The sequence below is a fragment of the Rhinoderma darwinii genome (genome assembly GCF_050947455.1).
Source record: "Rhinoderma darwinii isolate aRhiDar2 chromosome 2 unlocalized genomic scaffold, aRhiDar2.hap1 SUPER_2_unloc_45, whole genome shotgun sequence".
In the NCBI taxonomy this organism is placed as follows: domain Eukaryota; kingdom Metazoa; phylum Chordata; class Amphibia; order Anura; family Rhinodermatidae; genus Rhinoderma; species Rhinoderma darwinii.
This window is the reverse complement of record NW_027461713.1, coordinates 292891-305272: the sequence shown is the minus strand read 5'-3', so window position 1 is coordinate 305272 and position 12382 is coordinate 292891.

Sequence of the window (12382 nt, the reverse complement as noted above, 5' to 3'; positions counted from 1 at the left end):
TGGAGAGGAAAGGCTGAAGGGGAGGAGGAGGCCTATATTTGAAGATAACAATTCTTGTGTTGTTATGTTCAAAAGTCTTATCTAGTAAGTTTCCCATAGGAAGGTATTGGAAATAGAGACATATTTTTTTTTCAAAATTCCATGTAGGTGTCGTGGTATGGCACCCTTTTCTTGTTAGGAAGTCATATGAGTTTATTTTACATGATGGTGTTCATTATGTTATTTTAGTCTTTGAAGCCAGTGACTCCATAGGGACTTGTTTTTTGATTCAATTTGCCACCAGTCTCTACTTATTTTTCCCAGAGTAGTATGTGATATCTCATAGGCAGGGATTTGAAACTATTTTTTTAAGAATTCTGGACTGACTGGTTTCCTGGATGATGAGGTCTTAGGCTATGGGAACTTTACTGTCTACTGATTTTTATAATAAGTAACGCAAAGAATTGGTAAAGACACCAATTTTGGAGATGGAGAGGAAAGGCTGAAGGGGAAGAGGAGGCCTTTATTTGAAGATAACAATTCTTGTGTTGTTATGTTCAAAAGTCTTATCTAGTAAGTTTCCCATAGCTCGCTATCTTTTTTTCCAAATTCTTCATGTACCCACTATCTGACAAATATAATAGAAGTAGCATTATTTACTCACCTAATATACCAAGAGCTGTTTTACAAATGGTTGGAGACTCATATGTATATTGGGCTTAAAGCCAATGCCTGTAGTGGTGCCATATGTTTAGATAAAGAACCAGGACTGAAGCAGATTTTGAGAGCTTTTGTGTGATGATAAATCGTGTAGACTTAGGATATCCAGACCTTGTACGTTTTCCAATGCGTAGCTATCATGTGTTGTACTATAGAATCAATACATTTTGTAAAAAAAAAAGTGCTTGTAAAGGGGTATACACTTCTGGGTGAATTAATTCCGTGTTTTCCTGTTTATTGTAAAAAAGTTGGAAATTTTTTGGTATAGTTTTCAATTTTGTTTTATACTTGCACACATTTCATGTTAATGTTGTACTGTCATTTGATTTTGATTGGCTGTGTATAATCATGGAGATTTTATCTATATTCTTTTACTATATTTTATATGTTATTCTGTTACATTGAATTTAGATGTACCTCAAATCATTATAGTTACATTGGTAAAATGGTGAGATTGCTATCATATCACTGTGTCATTTCCATTATGTTCATCTAATTTCCAATGGAGATGTCTGGTCAGAAGTGGTTTGTTTGGTTCAGTTGCTGGGCCCTCCTTGGATATTGGTGCTTCATGTGAAGTGGAATAACTTAGGGTAGGTCCCTTTAGCTGGATTTGGTCAGGGCAATACAGAGAGATGTAATGCTTATGTTATTGCTCCTCTCTCTCAAGGTAAAATTGTGTGGTCTGAGATGGTATCATGTTTGTTTTGGAGAAATACCACAGACCAATAACCTTGAAAGGTATTGGGAATAAAGAGGTCTGCTTTTTTCAAAATTCTGTGTAGGTGTCATAGTATGGTTCCATTTGCTGGTTAGGAAGTCATCTGATTTGATTTTAGTGATGGTGTTCACTGTGTTTTTTTAGTCTTTGAAACCAGTGACTCCACAGGGACTTGGTTTTGGTAAATTTGTCACCAGTCTCTACTTCTGTGTACCAGAGTAGTGTGTGATATCTGATAGCCAGGGGTTTATTTTTTTAAGAATTCTGTACTGATTGGATTTCCGGATTATGAGGTCCTAGGCTATAGGAACTTTAGTATTTGCTGCTATTTAGATTACGTGACACATAAGATTGGTAAAGACACCAATTTTGGAGATGGAGAGGCAAAGCTGAAGGGGAGGAGGAGGCCTTTATTTGAAGATAACAATTCTTGTGTTGTTATGTTCAAAAGTCTTATCTAGTAAGTTTCCCATAGGAAGGTATTGGGAATAGAGACATATTTTTTTTTCAAAATTCCATGTAGGTGTCGTGGTATGGCACCATTTGCTTGTTAGGAAGTTATATAAGTTTATTTTACATGATGGTGCTCATTATGTTATTTTAGTCTTTGAAGCCAGTGACTCCATAGGGACTTGTTTTTTGATTAAATTTGCCACCAGTCTCTACTTATTTGTCCCAGAGTAGTATGTGATATCTCATAGGCAGGGATTTGAAACAATTTTTTTAAGAATTCTGGACTGACTGGTTTCCTGGATGATGAGGTCTTAGGCTATGGGAACTTTACTGTCTGCTGATTTTTATAATAAGTAACGCAAAGAATTGGTAAAGACACCAATTTTGGAGATGGAGAGGAAAGGCTGAAGGGGAGGAGGAGGCCTTTATTTGAAGATAAAAATTCTTGTGTTGTTATGTTCAAAAGTCTTATCTAGTAAGTTTCCCATAGCTCGCTATCTTTTTTTCCAAATTCTTCATGTACCCACTATCTGACAAATATAATAGAAGTAGCATTATTTACTCACCTAATATACCAAGAGCTGTTTTACAAATGGTTGGAGACTCATATGTATATTGGGCTTAAAGCCAATTCCTGTAGTGGTGCCATATGTTTAGATAAAGAACCAGGACTGAAGCAGATTTTGAGAGCTTTTATGTGATGATAAATTGTGTAGACTTAGGATATCCAGACCTTGTACGTTTTCCAATGCATAGCTATCATGTGTTGTACTATAGAATCAATACATTTTGTAAAAAAAAAAGTGCTTGTAAAGGGGTATACACTTCTGGGTGAATTAATTCTGTGTTTTCCTGTTTACTGTAAAAAAGTTGGGATTTTTTTGGTATAGTTTTCAATTTTGTTTTATACTTGCACACATTTCATGTTAATGTTGTACTCTCATTTGATTTTGATTGGCTGTGTATAATCATGGAGATTTTATCTAGATTATTTTACTATATTTTATATGTTATTCTGTTACATTGAAGTTAGATGTACCTCAAATCATTATAGTTACATTGGTAATATGGTGAGATTGCTATCATATCACTGTGTCATTTCCATTATGTTCATCTAATTTCCAATGGAGATGTCTGGTCAGAAGTGGTTTGTTTGGTTCAGTTGCTGGGCCCTCCTTGGATATTGGTGCTTCATGTGAAGTGGAATAACTTAGGGTAGGTCCCTTTAGCTGGATTTGGTCAGGGCAATAAAGAGAGATGTAATGCTTATGTTATTGCTCCTCTCTCTCACGGTAAAATTGTGTGGTCTGAGATGGTATCATGTTTGTTTTGGAGAAATACCACAGAATAATAACCTTTAAAGGAATTGGGAATAAAGAGGTCTGCTTTTTTCAAAATTCTGTGTAGGTGTCATAGTATGGCGCCATTTGCTGGTTAGGAAGTCATCTGATTTGATTTTAGCGATGGTGTTCACTGTGTTTTTTTAGTCTTTGAAACCAGTGACTCCACAGGGACTTGGTTTTGGTAAATTTGTCACCAGTCTCTACTTCTGTCTACCAGAGTAGTATGTGATATCTGATAGCCAGGGGTTTGAAACTATTTTTTTAAGAATTCTGTACTGACTGGATTTCCGGATTATGAGGTCCTAGGCTATAGGAACTTTAGTATTTGCTGCTATTTACAATAAGTGACACATAAGATTGGTAAAGACACCAATTTTGGAGATGGAGAGGCAAGGCTGAAGGGGAGGAGGACGCCTTTATTTGAAGATAACAATTCTTGTGTTGTTATGTTCAAAAGTCTTATCTAGTAAGTTTCCCATAGGAAGGTATTGGAAATAGAGACATATTTTTTTTTCAAAATTCCATGTAGGTGTCGTGGTATGGCACCCTTTTCTTGTTAGGAAGTCATATGAGTTTATTTTACATGATGGTGTTCATTATGTTATTTTAGTCTTTGAAGCCAGTGACTCCATAGGGACTTGTTTTTTGATTAAATTTGCCACCAGTCTCTACTTATTTGTCCCAGAGTAGTATGTGATATCTCATAGGCAGGGATTTGAAACTATTTTTTTAAGAATTCTGGACTGACTGGTTTCCTGGATGATGAGGTCTTAGGCTATGGGAACTTTACTGTCTACTGAGTTTTATAATAAGTAACGCAAAGAATTGGTAAAGACACCAATTTTGGAGATGGAGAGGAAAGGCTGAAGGGGAAGAGGAGGCCTTTATTTGAAGATAACAATTCTTGTGTTGTTATGTTCAAAAGTCTTATCTAGTAAGTTTCCCATAGCTCGCTATCTTTTTTTCCAAATTCTTCATGTACCCACTATCTGACAAATATAATAGAAGTAGCATTATTTACTCACCTAATATACCAAGAGCTGTTTTACAAATGGTTGGAGACTCATATGTATATTGGGCTTAAAGCCAATGCCTGTAGTGGTGCCATAGGTTTAGATAAAGAACCAGGACTGAAGCAGATTTTGAGAGCTTTTGTGTGATGATAAACCGTGTAGACTTAGGATATCCAGACCTTGTACGTTTTCCAATGCGTAGCTATCATGTGTTGTACTATAGAATCAATACATTTTGTAAAAAAAAAAGTGCTTGTAAAGGGGTATACACTTCTGGGTGAATTAATTCCGTGTTTTCCTGTTTATTGTAAAAAAGTTGGAAATTTTTTGGTATAGTTTTCAATTTTGTTTTATACTTGCACACATTTCATGTTAATGTTGTACTCTCATTTGATTTTGATTGGCTGTGTATAATCATGAAGATTTTATCTAGATTATTTTACTATATTTTATATGTTATTCTGTTACATTGAAGTTAGATGTACCTCAAATCATTATAGTTACATTGGTAATATGGTGAGATTGCTATCATATCACTGTGTCATTTCCATTATGTTCATCTAATTTCCAATGGAGATGTCTGGTCAGAAGTGGTTTGTTTGGTTCAGTTTCTGGGCCCTCCTTGGATATTGGTGCTTCATGTGAAGTGGAATAACTTAGGGTAGGTCCCTTTAGCTGGATTTGGTCAGGGCAATTAAGAGAGATGTAATGCCTATGTTATTGCTCCTCTCTCTCAAGGTAAAATTGTGTGGTCTGAGATGGTATCATGTTTGTTTTGGAGAAATACCACAGACCAATAACCTTGAAAGGTATTGGGAATAAAGAGGTCTGCTTTTTTCAAAATTCTGTGTAGGTGTCATAGTATGGCGCCATTTGCTGGTTAGGAAGTCACCTGATTTGATTTTAGTGATTGTGTTCACTGTGTTTTTTTAGTCTTTGAAACCAGTGACTCCACAGCGACTTGGTTTTGGTAAATTTGTCACCAGTCTCTACTTCTGTGTACCAGAGTAGTATGTGATATCTGATAGCCAGGGGTTTGAAACTATTTTTTTAAGAATTCTGTACTGACTGGATTTCCGCATTATGAGGTCATAGGCTATAGGAAATTTAGTATTTGCTGCTATTTACAATAAGTGACACATAAGATTGGTAAAGACACCAATTTTGGAGATGGAGAGGCAAGGCTGAAGGGGAGGAGGAGGCCTTTATTTGAAGATAACAATTCTTGTGTTGTTATGTTCAAAAGTCTTATCTAGTAAGTTTCCCATAGGAAGGTATTGGGAATAGGGAAATATTTTTTTTTCAAAATTCCATGTAGGTGTCGTGGTATGGCACCATTTGCTTGTTAGGAAGTCATATGAGTTTATTTTACATGATGGTGTTCATTATGTTATTTTAGTCTTTGAAGCGAGTGACTCCATAGGGACTTGTTTTTTGATTAAATTTGCCACCAGTCTCTACTTATTTTTCCCAGAGTAGTATGTGATATCTCATAGGCAGGGATTTGAAACTATTTTTTTAAGAATTCTGGACTGACTGGTTTCCTGGATGATGAGGTCTTAGGCTATGGGAACTTTACTGTCTGCTGATTTTTATAATAAGTAACGCAAAGAATTGGTAAAGACACCAATTTTTGAGATGGAGAGGAAAGGCTGAAGGGGAGGAGGAGGATTTTATTTGAAGATAACAATTCTTGTGTTGTTATGTTCAAAAGTCTTATCTAGTAAGTTTCCCATAGCTCGCTATCTTTTTTTCCAAATTTTTCATGTACCCACTATCTGACAAATATAATAGAAGTAGCATTATTTACTCACCTAATATACCAAGAGCTGTTTTACAAATGGTTGGAGACTCATATGTATATTGGGCTTAAAGCCAATGCCTGTAGTGGTGCCATAGGTTTAGATAAAGAACCAGGACTGAAGCAGATTTTGAGAGCTTTTGTGTGATGATAAATTGTGTAGACTTAGGATATCCAGACCTTGTACGTTTTCCAATGCGTAGCTATCATGTGTTGTACTATAGAATAAATACATTTTTTAGTGCTTGTAAAGGGGTATACACTTCTGGGTGAATTTATTCTGTGTTTTCCTGTTTACTGTAAAAAAGTTGGGATTTTTTGGTATAGTTTTCAATTTTGTTTTATACTTGCACACATTTCATGTTAATGTTGTACTCTCATTTGATTTTGATTGGCTGTGTATAATCATGAAGATTTTATCTAGATTATTTTACTATATTTTATATGTTATTCTGTTACATTGAAGTTAAATGTACCTCAAATCATTATAGTTACATTGGTAATATAGTGTGATTGCTATCATATCACTGTGTCATTTCCATTATGTTCATCTAATTTCCAATGGAGATGTCTGGTCAGAAGTGGTTTGTTTGGTTCAGTTGCTGGGCCCTCCTTGGATATTGGTGCTTCATGTGAAGTGGAATAACTTAGGGTAGGTCCCTTTAGCTGGATTTGGTCATGGCAATAAAGAGAGATGTAATGCTTATGTTATTGCTCCTATCTCTCAAGGTAAAATTGTGTGGTCTGAGATGGTATCATGTTTGTTTTGGAGAAATACCACAGAATAATAACCTTGAAAGGAATTGGGAATAAAGAGGTCTGCTTTTTTCAAAATTCTGTGTAGGTGTCATAGTATGGCGCCATTTGCTGGTTAGGAAGTCATCTGATTTGATTTTAGCGATGGTGTTCACTGTGTTTTTTTAGTCTTTGAAACCAGTGACTCCACAGGGACTTGGTTTTGGTAAATTTGTCACCAGTCTCTACTTCTGTGTACCAGAGTAGTATGTGATATCTGATAGCCAGGGGTTTGAAACTATTTATTTAAGAATTCTGTACTGACTGGATTTCCGGATTATGAGGTCCTAGGCTATAGGAACTTTAGTATTTGCTGCTATTTACAATAAGTGACACATAAGATTGGTAAAGACACCAATTTTGGAGATGGAGAGGCAAGGCTGAAGGGGAGGAGGAGGCCTTTATTTGAAGATAACAATTCTTGTGTTGTTATGTTCAAAAGTCTTATCTAGTAAGTTTACCATAGGAAGGTATTGGAAATAGAGACATATTTTTTTTTCAAAATTCCATGTAGGTGTCGTGGTATGGCACCCTTTTCTTGTTAGGAAGTCATATGAGTTTATTTTACATGATGGTGTTCATTATGTTATTTTAGTCTTTGAAGCCAGTGACTCCATAGGGACTTGTTTTTTGATTAAATTTGCCACCAGTCTCTGCTTATTTTTCCCAGAGTAGTATGTGATATCTCATAGGCAGGGATTTGAAACTATTTTTTTAAGAATTCTGGACTGACTGGTTTCCTGGATGATGAGGTCTTAGGCTATGGGAACTTTACTGTCTACTGATTTTTATAATAAGTAACGCAAAGAATTGGTAAAGACACCAATTTTGGAGATGGAGAGGAAAGGCTGAAGGGGAAGAGGAGGCCTTTATTTGAAGATAACAATTCTTGTGTTGTTATGTTCAAAAGTCTTATCTAGTAAGTTTCCCATAGCTCGCTATCTTTTTTTCCAAATTCTTCATGTACCCACTATCTGACAAATATAATAGAAGTAGCATTATTTACTCACCTAATATTCCAAGAGCTGTTTTACAAATGGTTGGAGACTCATATGTATATTGGGCTTAAAGCCAATGCCTGTAGTGGTGCCATAGGTTTAGATAAAGAACCAGGACTGAAGCAGATTTTGAGAGCTTTTGTGTGATGATAAATTGTGTAGACTTAGGATATCCAGACCTTGTACGTTTTCCAATGCGTAGCTATCATGTGTTGTACTATAGAATCAATACATTTTGTAAAAAAAAGTGCTTGTAAAGGGGTATATACACTTCTGGGTGAATTAATTCTGTGTTTTCCTGTTTACTGTAAAAAAGTTGGGATTTTTTGGTATAGTTTTCAATTTTGTTTTATACTTGCACACATTTCATGTTAATGTTGTACTCTCTTTTGATTTTGATTGGCTGTGTATAATCATGGAGATTTTATCTAGATTATTTTACTATATTTTATATGTTATTCTGTTACATTAAAGTTAGATGTACCTCAAATCATTATAGTTACATTGGTAATATGGTGAGATTGCTATCATATCACTGTGTCATTTCCATTATGTTCATCTAATTTCCAATGGAGATGTCTGGTCAGAAGTGGTTTGTTTGGTTCAATTGCTGGGCCCTCCTTGGATATTGGTGCTTCATGTGAAGTGGAATAACTTAGGGTAGGTCCCTTTAGCTGGATTTGGTCAGGGCAATAAAGAGAGATGTAATGCTTATGTTATTGCTCCTCTCTCTCAAGGTAAAATTGTGTGGTCTGAGATGGTATCATGTTTGTTTTGGAGAAATACCACAGACCAATAACCTTGAAAGGTATTGGGAATAAAGAGGTCTGCTTTTTTCAAAATTCTGTGTAGGTGTCATAGTATGGCGCCATTTGCTGGTTAGGAAGTCATCTGATTTGATTTAAGTGATGGTGTTCACTGTGTTTTTTTTAGTCTTTGAAACCAGTGACTCCACAGGGACTTGGTTTTGGTAAATTTGTCACCAGTCTCTACTTCTGTGTACCAGAGTAGTATGTGATATCTGATAGCCAGGGGTTTGAAACTAGTTTTTTAAGAATTCTGTACTGACTGGATTTCCGGATTATGAGGTCCTAGGCTATAGGAACTTTAGTATTTGCTGCTATTTACAATAAGTGACACATAAGATTGGTAAAGACACCAATATTGGAGATGGAGAGGCAAGGCTGAAGGGGAGGAGGAGGCCTTTATTTGAAGATAACAATTCCTTTGTTGTTATGTTCAAAAGTCTTATCTAGTAAGTATCCCATAGAAAGGTATTGGGAATAGAGACATATTTTTTTTTCAAAATTCCATGTAGGTGTCGTGGTATGGCACCATTTGCTTGTTAGGAAGTCATATAAGTTTATTTTACATGATGGTGTTCATTATGTTATTTTAGTCTCTGAAGCCAGTGACTCCATAGGGACTTGTTTTTTGATTACATTTGCCACCAGTCTCTACTTATTTGTCCCAGAGTAGTATGTGATATCTCTTAGGCAGGGATTTGAAACTATTTTTTTAAGAATTCTGGACTGACTGGTTTCCTGGATGATGAGGTCTTAGGCTATGGGAACTTTGCTGTCTGCTGATTTTTATAATAAGTAACGCAAAGAATTGGTAAAGACACCAATTTTGGAGATGGAGAGGAAAGGCTGAAGGGGAGGAGGAGGCCTTTATTTGAAGATAACAATTCTTGTGTTGTTATGTTCAAAAGTCTTATCTAGTAAGTTTCACATAGCTCGCTATCTTTTTTTCCAAATTCTTCATGTACCCACTATCTGACAAATATAATAGAAGTAGCATTATTTACTCACCTAATATTCCAAGAGCTGTTTTACAAATGGTTGGAGACTCATATGTATATTGGGCTTAAAGCCAATGCCTGTAGTGGTGCCATAGGTTTAGGTAAAGAACCAGGACTGAAGCAGATTTTGAGAGCTTTTGTGTGATGATAAATTGTGTAGACTTAGGATATCCAGACCTTGTACGTTTTCCAATGCGTAGCTATCATGTGTTGTACTATAGAATCAATAAATTTTGGAAAAAAAAGTGCTTGTAAAGGGGTATACACTTCTGGGTGAATTAATTCTGTGTTTTCCTGTTTATTGTAAAAAAGTTGGGATTTTTTGGTATAGTTTTCAATTTTGTTTTATACTTGCACACATTTCATGTTAATGTTGTACTCTCATTTGATTTTGATTGGCTGTGTATAATCATGGAGATTTTATCTAGATTATTTTACTATATTTTATATGTTATTCTGTTACATTGAAGTTAGATGTACCTCAAATCATTATAGTTACATTGGTAATATGGTGAGATTGCTATCATATCACTGTGTCATTTCCATTATGTTCATCTAATTTCCAATGGAGATGTCTGGTCAGAAGTGGTTTGTTTGGTTCAGTTGCTGGGCCCTCCTTGGATATTGGTGCTTCATGTGAAGTGGAATAACTTAGGGTAGGTCCCTTTAGCTGGATTTGATCAGGGCAATAAAGAGAGATGTAATGCTTGTGTTATTGCTCCTCTCTCTCAAGGTAAAATTGTGTGGTCTGAGATGGTATCATGTTTGTTTTGGAGAAATACCACAGACCAATAACCTTGAAAGGTATTGGGAATAAAGAGGTCTGCTTTTTTCAAAATTCTGTGTAGGTGTCATAGTATGGCGCCATTTGCTGGTTAGGAAGTCATCTGATTTGATTTTAGTGATGGTGTTCACTGTGTTTTTTTAGTCTTTGAAACCAGTGACTCCACAGGGACTTGGTTTTGGTAAATTTGTCACCAGTCTCTACTTCTGTGTACCAGAGTAGTATGTGATATCTGATAGCCAGGGGTTTGAAACTATTTTTTTAAGAATTCTGTACTGACTGGATTTCCGGATTATGAGGTCCTAGGCTATAGGAACTTTAGTATTTGCTGCTATTTACAATAAGTGACACATAAGATTGGTAAAGACACCAATATTGGAGATGGAGAGGCAAGGCTGAAGAGGAAGAGGAGGCTTTTATTTGAAGATAACAAATCCTTTGTTGTTATGTTCAAAAGTCTTATCTAGTAAGTTTCCCATAGGAAGGTATTGGGAATAGAGACATATTTTTTTTTCAAAATTCCATGTAGGTGTCGTGGTATGGCACCATTTGCTTGTTAGGAAGTCATATGAGTTTATTTTACATGATGGTGTTCATTATGTTATTTTAGTCTTTAAAGCCAGTGACTCCATAGGGACTTGTTTTTTTATTAAATTTGCCACCAGTCTCTACTTATTTGTCCCAGAGTAGTATGTGATATCTCATAGGCAGGGATTTGAAACTATTTTTTTAAGAATTCTGGACTGACTGGTTTCCTGGATGATGAGGTCTTAGGCTATGGGAACTTTACTGTCTGCTTATTTTTATAATAAGTAACGCAAAGAATTGGTAAAGACACCAATTTTGGAGATGGAGAGGAAAGGCTGAAGGGGAGGAGGAGGCCTTTATTTGAAGATAACAATTCTTGTGTTGTTATGTTCAAAAGTCTTATCTAGTAAGTTTCCCATAGCTCGCTATCTTTTTTTCCAAATTCTTCATGTACCCACTATCTGACAAATATAATAGAAGTAGCATTATTTACTCACCTAATATACCAAGAGCTGTTTTACAAATGGTTGGAGACTCATATGTATATTGGGCTTAAAGCCAATGCCTGTAGTGGTGCCATAGGTTTAGATAAAGAACCAGGACTGAAGCAGATTTTGAGAGCTTTTGTGTGATGATAAATTGTGTAGACTTAGGATATCCAGACCTTGTACGTTTTCCAATGCATAGCTATCATGTGTTGTACTATAGAATCGATACATTTTGTAAAAAAAAAGTGCTTGTAAAGGGGTATACACTTCTGGGTGAATTAATTCTGTGTTTTCCTGTTTACTGTAAAAAAGTTGGGATTTTTTGGTATAGTTTTCAATTTTGTTTTATACTTGCACACATTTCATGTTAATGTTGTACTCTTATTTGATTTTGATTGGCTGTGTATAATCATGGAGATTTTATCTAGATTCTTTTACTATATTTGATATGTTATTCTGTTACATTGAAGTTAGATGTACCTCAAATCATTATAGTTACATTGGTAATATGGTGAGATTGCTATCATATCACTGTGTCATTTCCATTATGTTCATCTAATTTCCAATGGAGATGTCTGGTCAGAAGTGGTTTGTTTGGTTCAGTTGCTGGGCCCTCCTTGGATATTGGTGCTTCATGTGAAGTGGAATAACTTAGGGTAGGTCCCTTTAGCTGGATTTGGTCAGGGCAATAAAGAGAGATGTAATGCTTATGTTATTGCTCCTCTCTCTCAAGGTAAAATTTTGTGGTCTGAGATGGTATCATGTTTGTTTTGGAGAAATACCACAGACCAATAACCTTGAAAGGTATTGGGAATAAAGAGGTCTGCTTTTTTCAAAATTCTGTGTAGGTGTCATAGTATGGCGCCATTTGCTGGTTAGGAAGTCATCTGATTTGATTTTAGTGATGGTGTTCACTGTGTTTTTTTAGTCTTTGAAACCAGTGACTACACAGGGA